Source organism: Phyllobates terribilis, unplaced genomic scaffold, assembly GCF_046119375.1.
Source record: "Phyllobates terribilis strain yellow unplaced genomic scaffold, ASM4611937v1 Scaffold_82__1_contigs__length_6685932, whole genome shotgun sequence".
NCBI classification, from domain to species: Eukaryota; Metazoa; Chordata; class Amphibia; order Anura; family Dendrobatidae; genus Phyllobates; species Phyllobates terribilis.
This window is the reverse complement of record NW_027362842.1, coordinates 2114950-2137793: the sequence shown is the minus strand read 5'-3', so window position 1 is coordinate 2137793 and position 22844 is coordinate 2114950.

Here is a 22844-nt window from a genome sequence, read left to right as displayed (position 1 = left end):
CATTAGAGGCCTGGTCAGTCTGTGAGCGAACAAGAGTCCCCCTGGCCAGGTGGAGGTGTAGGCCTTCCCGTCTGACTGCACTCTTCCTGGCTACCCTGCTGCATTCGTGTAGTAACCCACGTCCCTGAGTGTACCATGTGGTGCTCACCCATATGGCTGGTGACTTGGGGCCTTTGGTACCTTCCGCTCCTCGATGGCGGTGCCGGTCCCTTGCGTGTGACTGAGCCTCCGGGCTTTCTATGGCCAGAGGACCTGAAATCCCCTGCCAGGTGGTTTCTGCTGCTGGATGTGGATATCCTCACAGCCTCGGACTCCGGTGTTCGGTTCTCTGCGTCTTTGGGCAGGACGAGCTCTGCTAGCTCCAGTCCCTGGCCTTCAGCTCCTGTCTCCTACAGAGCTCCTTGCTGCTCCTCTGTCCCTCTCTCTGGAACTACTCCCTAACCCCGCCCCAGATCCAGTTTATAAAGGGCAGGTTCCTCCCCTCCCTGGACTGGGGCAGGAGGTGTTGCTTGCAATAGTGCTCCTGACCAGGAAAACCCATGCTTGCTCTCAGACATGGTATTCCTACCATTGTGGCAACCAGACCCCCTGGGGTGCCACATTCCCCCCTGGTAAACTTTAGTACTCCGGGACTAAACACATTTTATGAAAACATACATAACAGGGTATAAGCAATAACACATCAACATATGTACAAGGAGTTCAGTCTTTATAAGTCACGGCGCTTCCGTAACCAGGTGTCCACGTCACCCAAGAAGTATTTTGAGAGACCCGTCCCAAACCCTCCACGTAGGCCCTGGGGTGGCTACAGGGCATCGATGATCCGGCGTTGGACCACGTCTTCAGCCACCTCCACGGGTTTTTGTTCTGTGGTCTGGCACAGTTCCGGTTATTCATTGTCCATAACCTGTCAGTCCATATACCCTGTCGGGTTTACTGAGAAACATAATTATTATTCATGCAACAACCATAAAACTTTTCAACATTTTAATATACAGGTATATATAATTTTTTTTTCTAGATTCTCCAGCGAGTGGGCTTCTGACCTCTAGTGCTCCTGGTGGACCTACGTAACACACTATCTGGTGGTGTTCTTTCTGGGTCCCCTATTTCCACCCCTTGTGTAGTGGGCTCGCTAGTGTCTGCACTACAGGTGTTTGGAGATGTTATGGGTAGGTTGGGCAGCTTTCTGCATACTCTTTGGCTTACCACGGGCACGACAGGCTCACTACTAGCAGAGGGTTGGTTCTCCTGGGCTGCTGGTATGGAATCTGCTGCCTCCGGGGCCGGTTGCTCTCCAAACACTACTTGCTCTTCTGTAGGCCCTTGAGGGGCTGGCTGGAGAAAGGTAAGGACTAGTGTTGAGCGAACATGCTCGACACTGCTCGGTACTCGCCCGAGCATCACGATACTCGGGATGTTCGGCGAGCACCGAGCATTTCCGGGTTACTCGGGCGGGAGCTCGGGTCTCCGCCCTGCATGTTTGGCGCTCTTTACAGAGCCAATGAACATGCAGGGATTGCCAGCCAGTCACTGTAATGCCGCAGCCATGTTGTTTGTGGGCATTACAGTGATTGGCTGGCCGCACAGCGTCACCTCGAGTATTTAAAACCGGGCGCCGCCATCTTGGACACAGTCGCTCCGGATCAGACAGTGTAGGGACAGTGCTGCTGATTTAGGGAGAGATATATCCTGCAAAATAGTTAGTGTAGGGTCTGTAAAGGCTGCCAGATCAAACAAACAGTCCTTCTCAGGACTAATATCCATCCCAGGTATATCAGGCAGGCAGGCAGGCTGTATAGGAGACGCAGTGGTTATACCAGCAAACGCTGCATTACAGTCCTGTGTGCTGCTCCTGTTGCTGAAATTGCTGGACTTAGCTCCAGGTCCCGGGGGCCAGGAAAAATCCTTTTTTTTTATCTAAATCCTCTTTTTTTTTTCCTCCTTCACAATGTACAAATACCCATCTTATTAACCTTTTGGTGCAAACCCCCCCCCCAAAAAAAAGTGTGCCTCTGATTTTTCAGACACAAATATATCTGTTGAAAATAGTCTGGTGTAGGCCAGAGAAATAGAAGTGTGGTTTTGCAGTTCTATGGGCCATTTGTATCTAAAAAAAACAGTTTGAGTGTGTCGCTCACTGTTCAGCCGCAAATATATATATATTTTAAAAAGCCTGGTATACACCAGTAAATTATTACTGTGGTTTTGATGTTCCACGGTAAAACATCTCTATTATCCTGTTTTTGGCATTTTTTGCTGTATAAAAATAATAATAGTGTCTCCCTGATTTTTCAGACACAAATATATCTGTTGAAAATAGTCTGGTGTAGGCCAGAGAGACAGAGTGTGCTTTTGCTGTTCCACGGTGAAAAAATCTCTATTATCCAGCTTTTTGCATTTTTTGCTGTAAAAAAAAAAAAAAATAGTGTCTCCCTGATTTTTCAGACACAAATATATCTGTTGAAAATAGTCTGGTGTAGGCCCGAGAAATACAAGTGTGGTTTTGCAGTTCCACGGTACAAACCTCTGTATTATCCACTTTTGGGCCATTTGTATCTAAAAAAAACAGTTTGATTGTGTCACTCACTGTTCAGTCACAAATATATATATATTTTAAAAAGCCTGGTATACACCAGTAAATTATTACTGTGGTTTTGATGTTCCACGGTAAAACATCTCTATTATCCTGTTTTTGGCATTTTTTGCTGTATAAAAATAATAATAGTGTCTCCCTGATTTTTCAGACACAAATATATCTGTTGAAAATAGTCTGGTGTAGGCCAGAGAGACAGAAGTGTGCTTTTGCTGTTCCACGGTAAAAAATCTCTATTATGATGCTTTTTGCATTTTTTGCTGTAAAAAAAAAAAAAATAGTGACTCCCTGATTTTTCAGACACAAATATATCTGTTGAAAATAGTCTGGTGTAGGCCCGAGAAATACAAGTGTGGTATTGCAGTTCCACGGTACAAACCTCTGCATTATCCACTTTTGGGCCATTTGTATCTAAAAAAAACAGTTTGAGTGTGTCGCTCACTGTTCAGCCGCAAATATATATATATATTTTAAAAAGCCTGGTATACACCAGTAAATTATAACTGTGGTTTTGCTGTTCCACGGTAAAAAATCTCTATTATTCAGGTTTTGGTAGTTTTTTCCATAAAGAAAAACAGTAGTGTCTCCTGACTGTTGTGACACAAAAATATATCTGTTGAAAATAGTCTTGTGTAGGCCCGACATCCCAGTGTGGTTTCGCAGTTTCACGGGTCAAATCGCTGTACTATCCAGTTTTGGGCCTTTGGTATCTAAAAAAAAAGCAGTTTGAGTGTGTCGCTCACTGTTCAGCCGCAAATATCTCTATTTAAAAAAGTGTGGTATACCCCAGTAAACAATAACTGTGGTTTTCCTCTTCCATGGTTCTAATCTACTCTTTATTACCCTTTTTCCATTGATAGTGCAAGTGTAAGCTATTTTACTTCATTTACAATGGGCAAGGCGCGTGGCAAGGGACGTGGAAGTGGACATTCTGGTGATGGTTCATGCAGAGGACGGGGCCGTGGCCAAGGTGAAAATGTGCCACAACCAACCGCCACATCTTCTCGCTCCCACTTCTTGACCGAATTACTAGGGAAGCACAGAACAACACCAGTATTGAGAACTGATCAGTGTGAAAAGGTTATTAATTGGATAGCAGACAATACTTCCAGTTACCTGGGCACCACCACCTCCGGTCTGTCTTCCACACGGTCAACTCTTAGTAGCCGTGAGTCTCGACCGCATACTCCTCCTCACCCTGATGCTCCTTCCTCCCACCATGCCGAGTGTCGTCAGACAGCAAGTGATCCCACACTTGGACACTCTGAAGAGCTGTTCACTGGCCATTTCCATATTTGGGCCCCTCGCCTGATACGCTTGAAGTGGTGGAAGAGGAGATCCCATGTTGTGATGCCCAAATATTTGAACAGCCACGGCCACAGGAAGTCGACGTTGGCAATCTGTCACAAGAGGTGGACGATGACGAGACACAATTGCCAGGAAGTGAGGTGGAGGATCATGGTGCGCAAGTGGAAGAGGAGGAGGTGGTGGATGATCTAGTAACTGACCCAACGTGGAAGGAGGACATGCAGAGTGAGGCCAGCAGCACACAGGGGGAGGGAGGCAGAGTACCCCAACAGGCAGGAAGAAGCAGTGTGGTGGCCGCAGACAGAAGGCAGGCAACCGTTCCCCGTAACACCAACACGAGGGACGTTGCCAGTACAAGCGGCAGGTCTTCCAGAGTCTGGAATTATTTTAAAGACTCTGCTGATAACCCCAAAAAGGCCATATGTTCCACCTGCCATGCCAGCATCAGCAGGGGTGACAAAACTACCAGCCTGACCACCACCAGCATGATCAGGCACATGGCAGCAAAGCACCCGACTTTGTGGGGCGAAACCCAGGGTCCACGACCAGTGTCAGCGGGTGTCACCACTGCTTCTTCCACTGTTGTGCGTGCAATAGAACCCCCTGTTGTGTGTGCAAGGCAATCCCCTGTCCATACTGCATGTAAAGATGCCCCCTCCTCTCAGTCTTCACTTGTTATGGCAGTTTCTCAAGAAACAGCATCAACGTCCACGTCCACGTCCCACCGCAGCGTTCAATTGTCCATATCCCAGACCTTTGAACGAAAGCGGAAATTCGCAGCTAACGCCCCACAGGCCACAGTCCTAAATTCGCACATTTCACGACTGCTTGCATTGGAAATTCTGCCTTTTAGGCTGGTGGAGACGGAATCCTTCCGCAATCTTATGGCGGTGGCCGTCCCTCGGTACTCGGTCCCCAGCCGACACTATTTTGCCCGGTGTGCCATCCCCGCACTACACAAGCACGTGTCCCAAAGCATCTGCCGTGCCCTCAACAACGCAGTTACTGGGAGAGTCCACCTGACAACGGACACGTGGACAAGTGCTTGTGGCCAGGGACGGTACATCTCTCTGACAGCACACTGGGTAAACATAGTGGAAGCCGGGACCCAGTTGGACCTTGGGACGGAACACATCCTCCCCACACCGAGGATTGCGGGCCCTATGTCAGTCAGAGTTGCCCCCACAGTGTACAGCTCCTGCGCATCCTCCTCCTCCTCCTCATGTTCAGCCTCCATCTCAGATATCACCACATCAGTTACAAGCTGGAAGCATTGCAGTACTGCCTCCGCCAAGCGGCAACAGGTTGTGCTGAAACTCATAAGCTTAGGTGATAAACCTCACACTGCTTGTGAGTTGTGGACAGCTGTGAAAGAGCAGGCAGATCTGTGGCTGAGACCACTGAACCTACATCCCGGCATGGTCGTGTGTGACAATGGCCGTAACCTGGTGGCGGCTCTGAGGCGAGGTGAGATCACACACGTACCATGCCTGGCTCATGTGCTTAACCTCGTGGTTCAGCGGTTTCTTAAATCGTACCCCAAGTTGCCAGATCTGCTCGTGAAAGTACACCGCCTGTCAGCTCATTTTCGCAAGTCGGCTACAGCTTCCGCCGCCCTTGCTGTGTTGCATCAGCGTTTGCAGCTTCCGGCACACCGACTGGTGTGTGATGTCCCCACACGTTGGAACTCTACCCTCCACATGTTGCAAAGGATTTGTGAGCAAAAGAGAGCAGTTGTGGAGTACCAGCTGCAACAAGGCCGTCGATATTCAGGTCAGACTCCACACATAAGACCTCAGGAGTGGACCTGGATGTCTGACATATGTACCATCCTGACAAACTTTGAGGAGGCCACCAAGATGGTGAGTGGCGATGACGCCATCATTAGTGTCAGCATCCCACTTGTCTGTCTTTTGCAACGCTCTCTGCAGAGAATTCAATAGGAGGCATTGCAGCCAGAGTATGATGAGATGGATCAAGAAGCCGTAGCGGGTGATTACACACAGCCCAGCCTCATCTCATCCCAACGTGCATTGGGGGACAATGAGGGAGAGGAGGAGGAGGAGGAGGAGGAGGAAGAACAGGAGCTGCTATCATGCGTTGTAGACGGTAGTACCTGTACAAGTGTCATTCCGTCGGTTCAGCGTGGGTGGCCTGAGGACAGGGGGAGGAGGAAGAGGAGCAGGAGAGCATGGTCAGTCGTCATCTTTGTGAGGACACGGAAATCTTGCCCATTACCAGTCTGGCACGCATGGCTGACATTATGTTACGCTGCCTTAACCATGACACTCGCGTTGTCAAAATGTTGGGTGACAGTCATTACTGGTTGGTGACACTTGTAGACCCCCGCTACAAGGAGAACTTTCACTCTCTTATTCCTGAGGTGGAGAGGTCTACAAAAATGGGGCAATACCAGAAGGCCCTTGCTGCAGAACTCTTAAAAAAATTCCCATCTGAACACGCTAGCAGCAGTGGTCACAGTTCGTTGCCCAACCAAGGCGTACAGGCGAGAGAGATGCAATTCCAATCCAGCAGAGGCAGGGGAACACTGTCAACGTTCTGGGACAGTTTTCTGACACTCGCCCAGCTTACAGGCCCTGAGGCGCGGGGTACTCTCACAAGGAGTGGAAAGTTTCAAAAGATGGTGAGGGAGTACCTTGCCGATCGTACCAGCGTCCTCCGTGATCCCTCTGTGCCTTTTAATTATTGGGTATCCAAGCTGGACACTTGGAATGAACTCGCTCTGTACGCCTTGGAGGTCCTGGCCTGCCCTGCCGCTAGCGTGTTATCGGAGCGTGTTTTTAGTGCCGCTGGGGGAATTATAACTGATAAGCGCACTCGTTTGTCAACTGACAATGCTGACAAGCTGACCCTTATCAAAATGAACAAGGGCTGGATTGGGCCAGACTTCTCATCACCACCAAATGACAGCAGAGTAACATAAAGTCAAATCCACTGTGTTATTTCGGGAGGTGTATTCACATGCACCGCTTCACACCCACACATGGGTATACGCTTCCTCTTTTCGGCTGTTTAATCTTCTTCTCCTTATCCTCAGCCTCCACCACCACTATACCACCAGGGTGCCAGCATTGCAAGTTCCTCCGTCCTAATTTTTGGCAGCTTTTGCTGGGAAAGCATAAGCAAATACCATGGGACACCCACTCCCCAATAATGGGACTTATGTTTGTAATATGCTGTACTGCATGGCTCTTGTAATGGGTATTGCAAGTTGCTCCATCCTAATTTTTGGCAGCTTTTGCTTGCAAGGCATAAGCAAATACTATGGGACACCCACTCCCCAATAATGGGACTTATGTTTGTAATATGCTGCACTGCATGTGATGCGCCCCCTGGGCCGTGTGTACACGTGTGTGGGATACCCGTTGCTGGGTCTCTGGGGTCTGTAGTGTGCGTGGCGGTGACCCGGTCCCGTGGCTCAGGCTGGTCAAACCAGTGGCAGTCTTTCTTAGGTTTTGAGGTTAATTGTCCGACTGCGCCACCCGTGGATTGCGGTCAGGGAGTACCACCGCTGCGAGGCAGACCGCTGAGGCTGGTGTTGTGTGCGCAGCATAGAATGGGATAACTCCACTCGGGAGGAGTATAGCCTCAGGGCAGTGAGTGTGGATGATGTGGGTGATGGTGCACGAGCGCAGCAGGAACGACTCAGAGCCTTTGCAGTGCAGTTCAGGGTCTTTACTGATGATTATAAGGTAGACCCTCCCGAGAGTACTGGCTAGCATAAGAGGCCTGGTCAGTCTGTGAGCAAGCAGGAGTTCCCCTGGCCAGGTGGAGTTGTAGGCCTCCCCGTCTGTCTGCACTCTTCCTGGCTACCTTGCTGTAAGCGGGTAGAAGTAGCCCACGTCCCTGAGTGTACCGTGTAGTGCCCACCCGTATGGCTGGTGACTTGGGGCCTTCTGTTAGCCTCCGCTCCACAACAGCGGTGCTGGTCCCTGGTTTCTGCTGCTGGATATATAAGTCCTCACAGCTTCGGACTCCTGTGTCCGGTTCCTATTGTCTTCTGCCAGGGCGAGCTCTGCTCAGCTTCCAGCCCCTGGTCTTTAGCTCCTAGCTCCTACAGAGCTCCTTGTTGTTACTTTCCCTTGCTCTCACTCTGACTCTGACTGTTCTCTGACTCACTCAACGCCGCCCCAGATCCAGTTTATAAGGGCAGAATTCTCCCCTCCCAGGACTGGGGCAGGAGGATGTTGCATGTTTAAGGGATCCTGACCAGGAAACCTCCCACTTGCTCTCCGACATAATATCTCTATTACTGTGGTGACCAGACCCCTGGGGTGCCACACATGGCTCTTGTAAAGGGCATTGCAGTTCCTCATAATCTTTGGAAAGCCTTCCATTCACTGCTTAGGCCAACAGTGCACGGGAGACCCAGTTGCTATAAATCGAAAAAAAGGTTTAGTTAACGCCCTCTGACCTCCATGTAATTTCCAAGGGGCATTGGAGTGGCTCGAAATTTTTGGTAGGCATTGCACTCACTGTATGCCCTATAACTGTGTAGCCGAACCGCTCCTTTTGTTACAGAGACATATCCTACAAGACATATCTGGTTGACTGGCCTGATATTGATGTGAATGGTCCCTGTTCCTCCTGCTCTTTCTCCTTTGCCACCACCTCATCCATCATTTATCACCTGAAGCTTTGTTTTAATGGGAGTCAAAGAACTGGGATAGTAGCAGGAAAACATCCAGCAATCCTCGGAGGAGGTAGGATATGCGCCAAAACGCGGACCACCTCAGGCCTAGCCGCTACTACATACATACGCTTGCATTCCAAGAAAAAAAAGCAGATGCTAACTTCTATAATCATCATCATGCTCCTCACATAGGCACTCTCAACTCCCCTGATGGAGAAGCCAGGGCCCACCGGAGGAGTCTGGTTCTCTGGTGGGCTCTTCCAATGCTGCCCTAAAGCAGGTCGGGCTAAGAAAAGTGTGGGGGAAGGTGACAGGAGAGATCAGGGCTGGGGACCGAGCGTGGACACCCGGCCGCCGGGCGGCTGGGGACAGAGTATGGATACCTCGCTGCCGAAGCGGCCATGAGGTAGTGGCCAGCTTCGGCCTCCTCCAAACTAGAAGGCCCCATTTCAAGTGAAAGCTAGCAGTATGGTATTGCAGCCTGCGGGTGGGTGGGTGGTTGGCTGCATATTTTCGCTTGCATTGCAAGGAATGGGGGAGGTACAATTGAACACTGCCCTGGGACAAGGACTTGCACGGGTATAGTTGCAAGTCTGCATCTTCTGATGCGGCAAGGATCACTTCTGATGGGCACACTTTTAGACAGTGACCTGGGGGTCAGAGATGCTTCCAGGGGTCTTCCCCATGCTGATCCCTTGTCTTTTCAGGACTGTATGCATGTGTCACACAGCACATGGCCAGATAAGGTTGTAAAATGTTAAAATGACATTTCCCGGTGAACGCATTTGTCACGGTTGAAAGCAATACAAAAGTGCAAAAACGCATGAAAAATGCTACTTGTGAACATAGCCCAAGGTGTGGAGGAGTATTTTTGTTTTTGGTTATTTATTTTACCTTATACACAAGTTTTTACCCTGGAAAGAAATTCCTTAACATATTTCACAGGAAAGCAGTTTCAGTTTCGTTTTTGAACGTTTTATTGTGAGCCCGCAAAAGTGGCTTAATACCTCTGACCACGTTGTTGACAGCAGTGACCTGGGGGTCAGAAATGCTTCCAGGGGCAATCCCCATGCTGCCCCCATGTCTTTTGAGCACTGTCACTATCGTTTAGGGCACTTTTTAGGCTTTCTACAGACTGCCGGGGGTGCTGCCGCAAAAATGCTCGGGTCTCTCATAGACTAACATTGGGCTCGTTGCTCGGGTCGAGCACCCGAGTATCACGGTAAGCTCGGCCCGAGCTTCGAGCACCCGAGAATTTTAGTGATCGCTCAACACTATCAGTCGTCATCTTGGTGAGGACACGGAAGTCTTGCCCGTTACCAGTCTGGCACCCATGGCTGACTTTATGTTACGCTGCCTTAACCAAGACCCTCTTATTGTCAAAATGTTGGGTGACAGTCATTACTGGTTGATGACACTTTTAGACCCCCTCTACAAGGAGAACTTTCACTCTCTTATTCCTGAGTTGGAGATGTTATGTTCTGCTACCAGAGCTAAGGAAAGAGAGGAGATCTGTCCCTACGATAGAACTCAGCTTAATCCCTACGATGTAACAGGGGACCTGATCCTGCGATCAGACCTGCTAAAGTCCTAAGCTAGTCTGTATGGAGACCTATAGATGTGGGGAAGGAATCCCTACAAGTACTAAGGACTGGGAGGAAAATGGGACACCTCCTAACAGAATTAGTAGCAGACAGACGAACAAACAAAATATATAGAACATAGAGGTCCGTAGACCAAGCAAACTAACAGAGTTAGATACAGAGCACAGGCTAGCTAGAAAGTAGTTATACAATGAAGTCCAGCAAAGCCAGAAGGGCGGAGCAGGATTAAATAGGCCAACAAGGTCATGTGACCAGCAAAGGAAAAAACCTAAGAGCAAGGTTCTAACAGTACCCCCCCTTCTAAGAGGATCCTCCGGATCCCCTAGGACCAGGCTTATCAGGAAATCTCCTGTGAAACGCTCTGATAAGTCTGGACGCGGAAACATCATCCGACCTCACCCAAGAGTTATCCTCGGGTCCGAAACCTTTCCAGGCCACAAGATACTGCAAACTACCTCTATACCGTCTAGAGTTAAGGATGCGAGAAATTTCATATTCCCCGTCCTCCACCACCGGAGGAACAGAGGCAGAGGCGTCACAATCCGATACAACAGCTTTTTTCAACAGAGAGACATGAAATACCGGATTAATTCTCCAGGAGGTAGGAACCTCCAACCTAACAGCAGATTGGTTGACAACCTGAAGCACCTTAAAGGGCCCTACAAAGTTGGGACCCAATTTCTTAGAAGGAATCCTCAACCGCAGATTCCTAGAGGACAACCAAACCATGTCACCAACAGCGAACAAAACCTCCTGTCGTTTCCAATCAAAGTAGTCTTTAGATTTTCTGTTGGCCTCCTGAAGATTACCACGCACATCCGTCCAAACTCTCTCCAAATCACCGGAAAAATTCTCCTCCTCAGGCACGGCAGATCCCAACTTGGAGAACGACCCAAACGACGGATGTCTCCCAGAACAACAAAAAAAAGTCGAACAACCAGCAGAAGAAGATGTATGATTGTTCAGAGCAAATTCAGCAAGTGGCAGAAACTCAGACCACCCCTCTTGATTGTCTGCCACAAAACAACGCAAGAACTGCTCAACATCCTGGTTTTTCCTTTCTGTCTGGCCATTAGATTCAGGATGATATCCGGACGAGAACGACAAATGAACTCCCAACCTGTCACAAAAAGCACGCCAAAAATGAGCCACGAACTGAGGACCCCTATCAGAAACAATGTCAGTAGGAACGCCATGAAGTCTGACAATTTCCTTGACAAAGGCCTTAGTGAGAGTTTTAGCGCAGGGCAGTTTGACGAAGGGAACCAAGTGACACATCTTGCTAAAACGGTCCACGACCACCCAGATGACAGTAAAACCCTCAGAGGGGGGAAGGTCAGTTATAAAGTCCATAGCTAAATGTGTCCAAGGAGCACTGGGAACCTCCAAAGGACAAAGCAACCCCGCAGCAGGAGTATGTGAGGACTTAGATCTAGCACATATAGTACATTGACGCACCCACTTAATGACTTCCTTCTGCCATCCAGGCCACCAAAAACTGCGACCCACCAGTCTCTTGGTCTCAGAGATTCCGGGATGACCTGCCAACCGAGATTCGTGACACTCAACAAACAAATCTCTCCTAAAGGTCCCAGGCACAAATAACCTCCCATGAGGAGTGTTAGATGGGGCATTCTCCTGTGCTTTAAGAATCTCATTTTCCAAAACGGAGTCCAAAGCAGCTATCACAACACCTTCTTGTAAAATGTTCTCCTCTTTCTCAGCACCGACTATGGGAGAAAAACTGCGAGACAAGGCATCCGCCTTAACATTCTTAGTACCAGGGATGTAAGTAACGGAGAAATTAAACCGCGAGAAAAACAGTGCCCACCTAGCCTGACGGGCATTCAGGCGCTTGGCAGCATCAAGATATATCAGATTTTTATGATCCGTAAGAACCTGAACGGGAAATTCCGCACCTTCCAAGAAGTGGCGCCAGTGTTCAAATGCGAGTTTAATAGCCAATAATTCCCGATTACCAATATCATAATTCAGTTCAGTCTCCGAAAAATTTTTTGAAAAAAAGGCACAGGGATGTAATCCATCCCCGTTATCCTGAGACAATACTGCGCCAATCCCCACAGAGGAAGCATCAACCTCAACCAAAAACGGCTTAGTCACATCAGGCTGCATAAGGATGGGAGCAGAGGTGAACCTCTCCTTGAGATACACAAAAGCTTCAATGGCCTCAGAAGACCACTGAACCGCATCAGCACCTTTCCTGGTGAGATCGGTCAGAGGTTTGACAATACTAGAAAATTTTTTTATGAATTTTCTGTAATAATTGGCGAAACCTAAAAACCTCTGTATCGATTTCAAACCAATAGGCCTAGGCCATTCCTGCACAGCTTGAACTTTAACCGGGTCCATCTCAAAGCCCTCGCTGGAGATAATGTAGCCCAAAAAACTAATTCTCTGTACAGCGAACTCACATTTCTCCAGCTTAGCAAAAAGCGAATTGTCCATTAATAACTGTAACACCTCACGTACGCTCCGCCAATGAGACTCCAGATCCGGCGAATAAATCAAAATGTCATCCAAATACACAACCACATTTTTGCCGATCAAAGGTCTAAGGATGTCATTAATAAGATTCTGAAAAAATGCAGGAGCATTAGTAAGACCAAAAGGCATAACCAGATTCTCAAAATGACCCACAGGAGTGTTAAAAGCAGTCTTCCATTCGTCACCCTCCTTCATGCGCAACAGATTGTATGCCCCCTTAAGGTCAATTTTAGAGAACCACTTGGCCCCCATTAACTGGTTAAACAGATCAGGAATCAATGGCAGTGGGTAAGGATTGCGTACAGTAATTTTGTTAATCTCACGAAAATCCAGACAAGGACGTAAACCGCCGTCCTTTTTTTTTACAAAAAAAAATCCAACCGCCACAGGAGACTTAGAGGGCCTAATGTGACCGGCGGCCAAACTTGTCTGTATGTATTCCTCCAAAGCCTTCCTCTCAGGAATAGTAAGGTTAAATAAACGACTTTTAGGAAGAGTCGCTCCAGGGACAAATTCAATAGAACAATCATAGTCTCTATGGGGAGGCAAAACCTGCGATTCCTTCTCAGAAAAAACTCTCCAAAAATCCTGAATAGGAACAGGCAATTCTCCCCTATCCAAAGCTGCAATACGCCCGTTACAACACTTGTCATAACATTTATGGCTCCAGGATTTAATTTCACTGGTAGACCAATCCAGTACAGGATTGTGAAATTTTAACCAGGGCAATCCCAATATTACTGGAGAAGGCAAGTTATTCAAAACTACCAAATCCAATTTCTCATGGTGAACACCATTAATAGTGAGAGGAAATTCACAGACCTTGAGAGTAATATTCTTCAAAGGGGAACCATCCACAGAAACCACAGCAATGGGGGATGATAAAGGTTCGGGTTTTAAATTGAGTCTTTCCAAGAATCCCCCATCAATTACATTCAGAGTAGACCCACAATCAACAAACACCCGAAATTCCATTAATTTTTCCTGAGCAATCGTGGAAGCAGCTAAAAATACACCCTTGGAATTTAAACAGGCAATACGGGCATGACTGACCATTTTTTTTTCTTTCTTCATACGAAGCTCACAGCCTTTAATCAAATGACCAGATTTTCCGCAATAGAAACACAAGCCTTCAGAAAATCTACGGTCTTTTTCTTGAGAGCGAGGTGCCACCGATCCAATCTCCATCGGTTCACCACTGTTAGTACACACATTCTCATAACCAGAAACTGACATAGCAGAGGATTTGCTCTCATTAACCCTTGCACGCAGTCTCCTATCCACCCGTATAGCTAATTGCATAGCCTGTTGCAAATCTTCAGGTGTAGGATAAGCAATTAGCAGGTCTTTAACCCTTTCATTGAGCCCAGCAAGAAATAGACTTTTCAGAGCAGAATCGTTCCACCCTGTTTGAGTAGACCAACGACGGAAATGACTATAATATTTTTCCACATTACCTGATCCCTGTTTCAAACGTCTCAACTCAGTCTCAGCTGATGAGACACGGTCAGGATCATCATATAATAGTCCCAAAGCAGAAAAAAAACTATCCACTGATCTGAAGCATGTATCACTAGGTTGCAAAGAAAAGGCCCACTCCTGAGGCTCTTTGCGCAAAAGTGACATTATGAACCCTATGCGCTGGGATTCATCCCCAGAGGACTTGGGTCTCAAACGAAAATACAATAAGCAAGCATTTTTAAATGAAAAAAATTCTCGGTGTTCACCAAAAAATAAATCCGGCAAACATACCTTAGGCTCCAAGAAATGTGCTCCAGGACAGTTACTCACGTGCTGACAGAGCTCGGCCACCTCCAGAGAGAGTCCCTGCAGGCGATGAGCCAAATCCTGAACCGACACCATGATGTAACAGAAAAATCTTTCCTTAGAGAATTTGCAGGCTGGACTTACTGTTATGTTCTGCTACCAGAGCTAAGGAAAGAGAGGAGATCTGTCCCTACGATAGAACTCAGCTTAATCCCTACGATGTAACAGGGGACCTGATCCTGCGATCAGACCTGCTAAAGTCCTAAGCTAGTCTGTACGGAGACCTATAGATGTGGGGAAGGAATCCCTACAAGTACTAAGGACTGGGAGGAAAATGGGACACCTCCTAACAGAAATAGTAGCAGACAGACGAACAAACAAAATATATAGAACATAGAGGTCCGTAGACCAAGCAAACTAACAGAGTTAGATACAGAGCACAGGCTAGCTAGAAAGTAGTTATACAATGAAGTCATAGAATCATAGAATCATAGAATCATAGAATGGTAGAGTTGGAAGGGACCTCCTGGGTCATCTGGTCCAACCCCCTGCTCAAAGCAGGATTCACTAAATCATCTCAGACAGATGTCTGTCCAGCCTCTGTTTGAAGACGTCCATTGAAGGGGAACTCACCACCTCTCGTGGCAGCCTGTTCCACTCATTAATCACCCTAACTGTCAAAAAGTTTTTTCTAATATCTAATCTGTGTCTCCTCCCATTTAGTTTCATCCCATTGCTTCTAGTCTTTCCTTGTGCAAATGAGAATAAAGATGATCCTTCTACAATGTGACAGCCCTTGACATATTTGTAGACAGCTATTAAGTCTCCTCTCAGTCTTCTTTTTTGCAAGCTAAACATTCCCAAATCCTGCAACCGTTCCTCATAGGACATGGTTTGCAGACCAGTCACCATTCTGGTCGCTCTTCTCTGAACTTGCTCCAGTTTGTCTATGTCTTTTTTAAAATGTGGTGCCCAAAACTGTACACAGTATTCCAGATGAGGTCTGACCAAAGAGGAGTAAAGACCGATAATGACTTCACGTGATCTAGACTGTATGTTTCTGTTAATACATCCCAGAATTGTATTTGCCTTTTTTGCTGCTGCATCACACTGTTGACTCATGTTCAGTCTATGATCTATTAGTATACCTAAGTCTTTTTCACATGTACTGTTGCTTAGCTCTATTCCTCCCATTCTGTATATGCTTTTTTCATTTTTATTGCCCAGATGTAGTACTTTGCATTTTTCCCTGTTAAAAACCATTCTGTTGGTTGCTGCCCACTGCTCCAGTTTATTTAGGTCTTTTTGAATCCTCTCTCTCTCTTCTCTAGTATTAGCTATCCCTCCTAGCTTTGTGTCATCAGCAAATTTAATCAGTTTACCCTCAATTCCTTCATCTAAATCATTGATAAAGATGTTGAACAATACAGGTCCCAGGACGGAGCCCTGTGGTACCCCACTTGAGACATTCATCCAGCTGGATGTGAAGCCATTTACAACCACCCTTTGAGTCCGATCACTAAGCCAGTTATGAATCCACCTAACAGTTGCCTGGTCCATTGCATACTTGGTCATTTTTTCAATAAGGATGGTGTGAGATACTTTGTCAAATGCTTTGCTGAAGTCAAGATATACTATATCTACAGCATTTCCCTGATCCACCCAGTCAGTGATTCTGTCATAGAAGGAAATTAAGTTAGTCTGACATGACTTGTTAGTTACAAACCCATGCTGACTCTGGTTAATCACTTCATTCTTATCCATGTACTTACATACATGTTGTTTAATAATTTGTTCAAAGATCTTTCCTGGTATAGAAGTCAGACTCACCGGCCTATAGTTCCCTGGGTCCACCTTCTTCCCCTTTTTGAAGATAGGAACAACATTTGCTCTTCTCCAGTCTTCTGGGACTTCTCCTGTTCTCCAAGAATTTTCAAAGATTATGGAGAGTGGTTCTAAAATTTCTTCTATGATCTCCTTCAGTACTCTGGGGTGTAATTCATCTGGACCTGGAGACTTGAACTCATTTATGTTAGCTAAATATTCCCTCACAATCTTTCTGTTTACAGATAACTTGGATTCCTCTATTCCTCTAAAAGGACAGTGAAGATCAGTTGATGTTACATTTTCTTTCTGAGAGAAAACAGATGCAAAATAGGAATTAAAAAGTTCGGCCTTCTCAACATCCTCTCTTACAATTTCTCCATTTTCATCCTGTAAAAATCCTATAGCATCTTTGACTTTTCTTTTACTTTTGACATACCCCCAAAATCCTTTTTTATTGCTTTTGACATCTCTTGCAAGCCTTAATTCATTGTCAGCTTTAGCTAACCTGATACGTGCCCTGCAGGATCTGCAGACTGCATTATAATCTTCTTTAGATATGCCTCCCTCTTTCCATTTAATAAACATTTCTTTCTTTCTTTTTAGCATGTGTTTAAGTTCTGTGTTCATCCATCCTGGTTTCCTTAAATGCTTCCCATTCTTCCTACTTTTCGGGATTGTTAACGATTGTGCTTTGAGAATCTCATTTTTAAAAATTTCCCATCCTTCCTGGACATTTTTGTCCTTAAGGACATCCAGCCATTGGATCCCTCCTATTCTCTTTCTGAGTCTCTTAAAATATGCCTTTCTAAAATCTAACCTTGAAGTTTGAGTCTTCACATGTCTTCCTCCTCTAGTTATCCAAAATTCTATAATAGCATGATCGCTGCCTCCTAGCGTCCCAGCCACCTTTACCTCCTCAACCATTTCCTCCCTGTTTATAAGGATTAGATCCAAAGTAGCAGATCCCCTTGTTTTCTCCCCTACCTTTTGGAAGATAAAGTTGTCAGCAAGAGAGGATAAGAATTTGCTTGACCTGTTAGTTTTACTTGAGAGAGATTCCCAACAAATGTCTGGATAGTTGAAATCTCTCATGACCACTACGTCATATTTTTTGGAGAACTTGGTCATTTGATGCATAAAGAGTTCATCCATATCTTCAGCTTGCCCAGGTGGCCTGTAGTAAAAGCCTACAATGGTGTCCTTTCCGTTGTTCTCTCCTTGTATTCTTACCCAAACAGTTTCCACAGAACTCCCAGTCTCTAAAGCTTCAATCTCTGTGCAGATATACGCTTTTCTAACATACAATGCGACACCTCCTCCTCGTTTATCAAGTCTGTTTCTTGCAAATAAGTTGTATCCTTTTAGCCTTTTATTCCAATCATGTGTATCGTCCCACCAAGTTTCAGTGATTCCAATAACATCATATTCCTTTTCCTGCGTTAGTACTTCCAATTCTCCTTGTTTGTTGCCCATGCTTTGTGCATTTGTATAAAAACATTTTAGTTTGTGATTGGTTTCTCTTCCTCCCATATTTTTATTATTTAAATTGTTTTGTCTTTGTTCTTCCTTTCCACTTCCAGTAGCAGAGATCTCAATAGTATTTGTCAGCTGTATGGCTTTTTCTGGCCTTTTGCTTCCCTTCCCACATTGTTCTAGTTTAAAGCTCTCCTGATGAGTGTAGCAAGGCGACTTCCAAATACATGTTTTCCAGTCTTCGTAAGGTGCACCCCATCTCTAGCAAGTAGTCCATCGTATAGGTAATTCATTCCGTGATCCAGAAATCCAAATCCTTGTTGACGGCACCATCGACGTAGCCAGTTGTTCACCTGTAGAATCTTATTCCACCTCATTGTTCCATGGACATCCACTGGGAGGATGGATGAGAAGACCACCTGCGCTCCCAATTCTTTCACTTTCTTGCCTAAGTCTTCAAAGTCACTGCAGATGGTTTCCAGGTCCTTTCTTGCGGTGTCATTTGTCCCCACATGTATTAGCAGGAATGGGTAGTGATCTGTAGGTCTGAAGAGTCTTGATATCCTGTCAGACACATCTTTAATTTTTGCTACTGGAAGACAGCACATTTCTCTTGAGGTTATGTCTGGTCTGCAGATAGCGGCCTCTGTTCCTCTTAACAGGGAATCCCCCATGACCACCACTCTCCGTTTTTTCTTCACAACATTCTTCTTTCTCCATCCAGGAGGATTCTGAGGACTTACAAGGTTATTCATCGCTGGCAAAGCCAGAAGGGCGGAGCAGGATTAAAGAGGCCAACAAGGTCATGTGAACAGCAAAGGAAAAAACCTAAGAGCAAGGTTCTAATAGGAGAGGTCTACAAAAATGGGGCAGTACCAGAAGGCCCTTGCTGCAGAACTATTAAAAAAATTCCCATCTGAACACGGTAGCGGCAGAGGTCACAGTTCGGTGCCCAACTAAGGCATACAGGCGAGAGAGACGCAACTCCAATCCAGCAGAGGCAGGGGAACACTTTCAATGTTCTAGGACAGTTTTCTGAGACCTGCCCAGCTTACAGACCCTGAGGCGCAGGGTACTCTCACAAGGAGTGGAAAGTTTCAAAAGATGGTGAGGGAGTACCAGCGTCCTCCGTGATTCCTCTGTGCCTTTTAATTATTGGGTATCCAAGCTGGACACTTGGAATGATCTCACTCTGTATGCCTTGGAGGTCCTGGCCTGCCCTGCCGCTAGCGTGTTATCGGAGCGTGTTTTTAGTGCCGCTGGGGGAATTATAACTGATAAGCGCACTCGCCTGTCAACTGACAATGCTTACAAGCTGACCCTTATCAAAATGAACAAGGGCTGGATTGGGCCAGACTTCTCATCACCACCAAATGACAGCAGAGTAACATAAAGTCAAATCCACTGTGTTATTTCGGGAGGTGTATTCCCATGCATCGCTTCACACCCACACATGGGTATACGCTTCCTCATTTCGGCTGTTTTTTGCTCTTCTCCTTATCCTCAGCCTCCACGACCACTATACCACCAGGGTGACCGTGGTCCATGTTGCCAGCATTGCAAGTTCCTCTGTCCTAATTTTTGGCAGCTTTTGCTTGGAAGGCATAGGCAAAGACTATGGGAGACCCACTCCCCAATAATGGGAATAATGTTTTTAATATGCTGTACTGCATGGCTCTTGTAAGGGGCATTAAAATCGTCTTGTTAAGCTACTGTGACCTCCACGTCTCTTCCACAGGGCGTTGATAATGTCTTTTTATTCCACTGTAACCTCCACCACTCTTCCAAGGGGCATTGATATTGTCTTTTTATTCCACTGCGACCTCCACCACTCTTCCAAGGGGCATTAAAACCGTCTTGTTAAGCTACTGTGACCTCCACGTCTCTTCCACGGGGCATTGATATTGTCTTTTTATTCCACTGTAACCTCCACCACTCTTCCAAGGGGCATTAAAACTGTCTTTTTAAACCACTCTGAACTCCACATCTCTTCCAAGGGGCATTAAAACCATCTTGTTAAGCTACTGTGACCTCCACATCTCTTCCAAGGGGCATTAAAACTGTCTTGTTAAACCACTCTGAACTCCACGTCTCTTCTAAGGGGCATTAAAACCGTCTTGTTAAACCACTCTGAACTCCACAGCTCTTCCAAGGGGCATTGACATGTTGTTTTTAATTACCTTTAACCTCCACGACTCTTGCAACGGGCATTGCATTTCCTCCTAATTTTTGTCAGCTTTTGCTTTTCAATGCATAGGCGAACACTAAGGGAGACCCACTCCCCAATAATGGGTAGAAGGTTTTTAATACGCTGTAATCCACGTCTGTTTCAAGGGGCATTGCAGTGCCTAATAATTTTTGGAAAGCCTTCCATTCCCTGCTTAGGCCAACAGTGTACAGGAGACCCAGTTGCTATAAATGGAAAAAACGGTTTAGTTAAGGCCCTCTGACCTCCATGTCACTTCCAAGGGGCATTGGAGTGCCTCGAAATTTTTGGTAGGCATTGCATTCACTGTATGCCTTATAACTGAGTAGCTGAACCGCTCCTTTTGGTACAGAAACATATCCTACAAGACATGTGTGGTTGGCTGGCCTGATATTGATGTGAATGGTCCCTGTTCCTCCTGCTCCTTCTCCTTTGCCACCACCTCATCCATCATTCATCACCTGAAGCTTTGTTTTAACGGGAGTCATAGAACTGGGATAGTGTAGCATCGGCGTCTCTGCCCCGTTCTAGGCAGAGACGCCGTCCCTCTCACCTCCCCGCTCCTGGCGCGGCGTCCTCCAGCGCTTCTCTCCCTGCTGCTTCCGGCACGCGCTCCTTCCCCGGCAGTGTGCTTAGGGCGCGCGCGCGCGCGCTCCCCCTCTCTTAAAGGGACCGCGCGCGCCGTCCTAAGGAGTCCCCGGCCAATTGCCGGAGGACCTCCCATATAAAAGGCACCTCCTCCAAAATGGAGGTGCCCGAGCAATGTTGTAGCACTGTTCACTACTCTGCTTCAGCCCTCAGGTCCCGTTGACAGTTACCTGCCAGATACCTGCCAGTCTGCTGTCTAATTCCTGCCTGATATCCTGCTACCTGCCTGCTAGCCTGAGGTCCGACGGTCTGCCTTCCAACTCCTGTCAGTCTGTCTAAGGACCAGCTTGCCCGCTCACCTGGGAGCGCACATCTTCTACCTGCCTGCTTGCCTGAGGTCCGACGGTCTGCCTTCCAACTCCTGTCAGTCTGTCTAAGGACCAGCTTGCCCCCTCACCTGGGAGCGCACATCTGCTACCTGCCTGCTAGCCTACCTGGAGGCTCCGCCGTCACATGCTGTGACCACCCGCCTGTCCAGAGACTCCTGCCCGCTCACCTGGGAGCGCTCATCTGCTACCTGTCTGTTGGTCTTCCTGGAGGCTCCGCCGTCACATGCTGTGACCACCCGTTCATCCAGAGACTCTCGCCTGCTCACCTGGGAGCTCAAGTCTATCATCTGCCGCCACAGGTCGTACCAATCCTTTACCCAGAGACTGCCCCGGTCACTTGCCGTGACCTCCTGCCCGTTCATCCAGAGACTGCCCCGGTCACTTGCCGTGACCTCCTGCCCGTTCATCCAGAGACTGCCCCGGTCACTTGCCGTGACCTCCTGCCCGTTCATCCAAAGTCTGCCCCGGTCACTTGCCGTGACCTCCTGCCCGTTCATCCAGAGACTGCCCCGGTCACTTGCTGTGACCTCCTGTCCGTTCATTCAGAGACTGTCCCGGTCACCTGCTGTGACTGCCTGCCCGTCTACCCTGGTCGCCACCCGCTCCCTTACAAGGACCGCCCCCTTGTATAGTAGCTCAGAGGTTCCGCCTCCCAGACCCGTTACAGTTTGCTCGGGCCATGGAACCCGGTGGCACCCAAGCTCCCTCGCTCTCGGACCTGTGTCATGAACTGTCCCGTCGAGGTCCCAACAGGAGTCCATCCTGGGTCAACTGCGGAATGTCAATTCTCGCCTGGACACTCTGACTGCTCTGCCTGCAACCACCGCCAGTGCCATGACTCGCAATCCGGCAGCTCCACTGCCCACTCATAACATGGTATCCTACCCCGGACCCCGGCTTTCTGCACCTCCTCGTTTCGGAGGCGACTCCGCCCAGGCTCGGGGCTTCATAAATCAGTGCACCCTGCACTTTGAACTCCTGTCTCACCAGTTTAACTCCGACCGGGCCAAAATTGCCTTCATCATGTCCCATCTCACCGGGGAGGCCCTGGCCTGGCTAAATCCTCTATGGGAGAGAGGAGACCCCCTGGTGTCCGACTTGCCTGCCTTTCTCACGGGTTTCCGGAAAGTCTTCGACGAACCCGGACGGAAGACCTCATCCGCATCATCTCTGCTACGCCTCCGTCAGGGAAGTCTCACCGTGGGCCAATATGCCATACGGTTCCGTACCCTTGCCTCGGAGCTGGCCTGGGATAATGACGCTCTGGTTTCCGTCTTCTGGGAAGGTCTGTCCGGCCGTATTAAAGATGAACTTGCCGGTCGGGACATTCCTACCACTCTCGATGACCTAATAACTCTTGCCACCCGGATTGACCTGCGGTTCCAGGAGCGTGCCAAAGAGGTCACCCGTGAGAGGAGGTTTCCACGTCTAGCTCCTACTTTTCAGAAACCCGTCACTCCCTCCGTCTCTCCTCAGGTACACTCTCCTGAGCCTATGCAGGTCGACCAGACCAAGATGGACGGTTCTCGCCGAGAATCTCGCCGAGCCGAGGGAAGCTGTTTCTATTGTGGCAGTATGAAGCACTTCATCCGTTCCTGCCCGGAAAAGCCGGGAAACGCCAGTGTCTAGGACCACTCGGAGAGGTCGTCCTAGACAAAAGTAAGCCCTCTCCGTCTCTGACCTTACCGGTCTCTATTGCTTGGGGAGAGAACCGTCTCTTTGAACTCGCCCATCTGGATTCTGGAGCTGCTGGAAACCTCATCTCCCAGTCTCTTGTAGAGAGATACCATATTCCCACCAAGTCCCTGGCTGAACCATTGTCAGTCGCCTCCGTGGATGGAAGACTTCTCTCGGAGGCCATCCTGCTCGTCACTGAACCCATAACCCTGCAGGTGGGAATGCTGCACTCTGAGGAGATCTCTTTCCA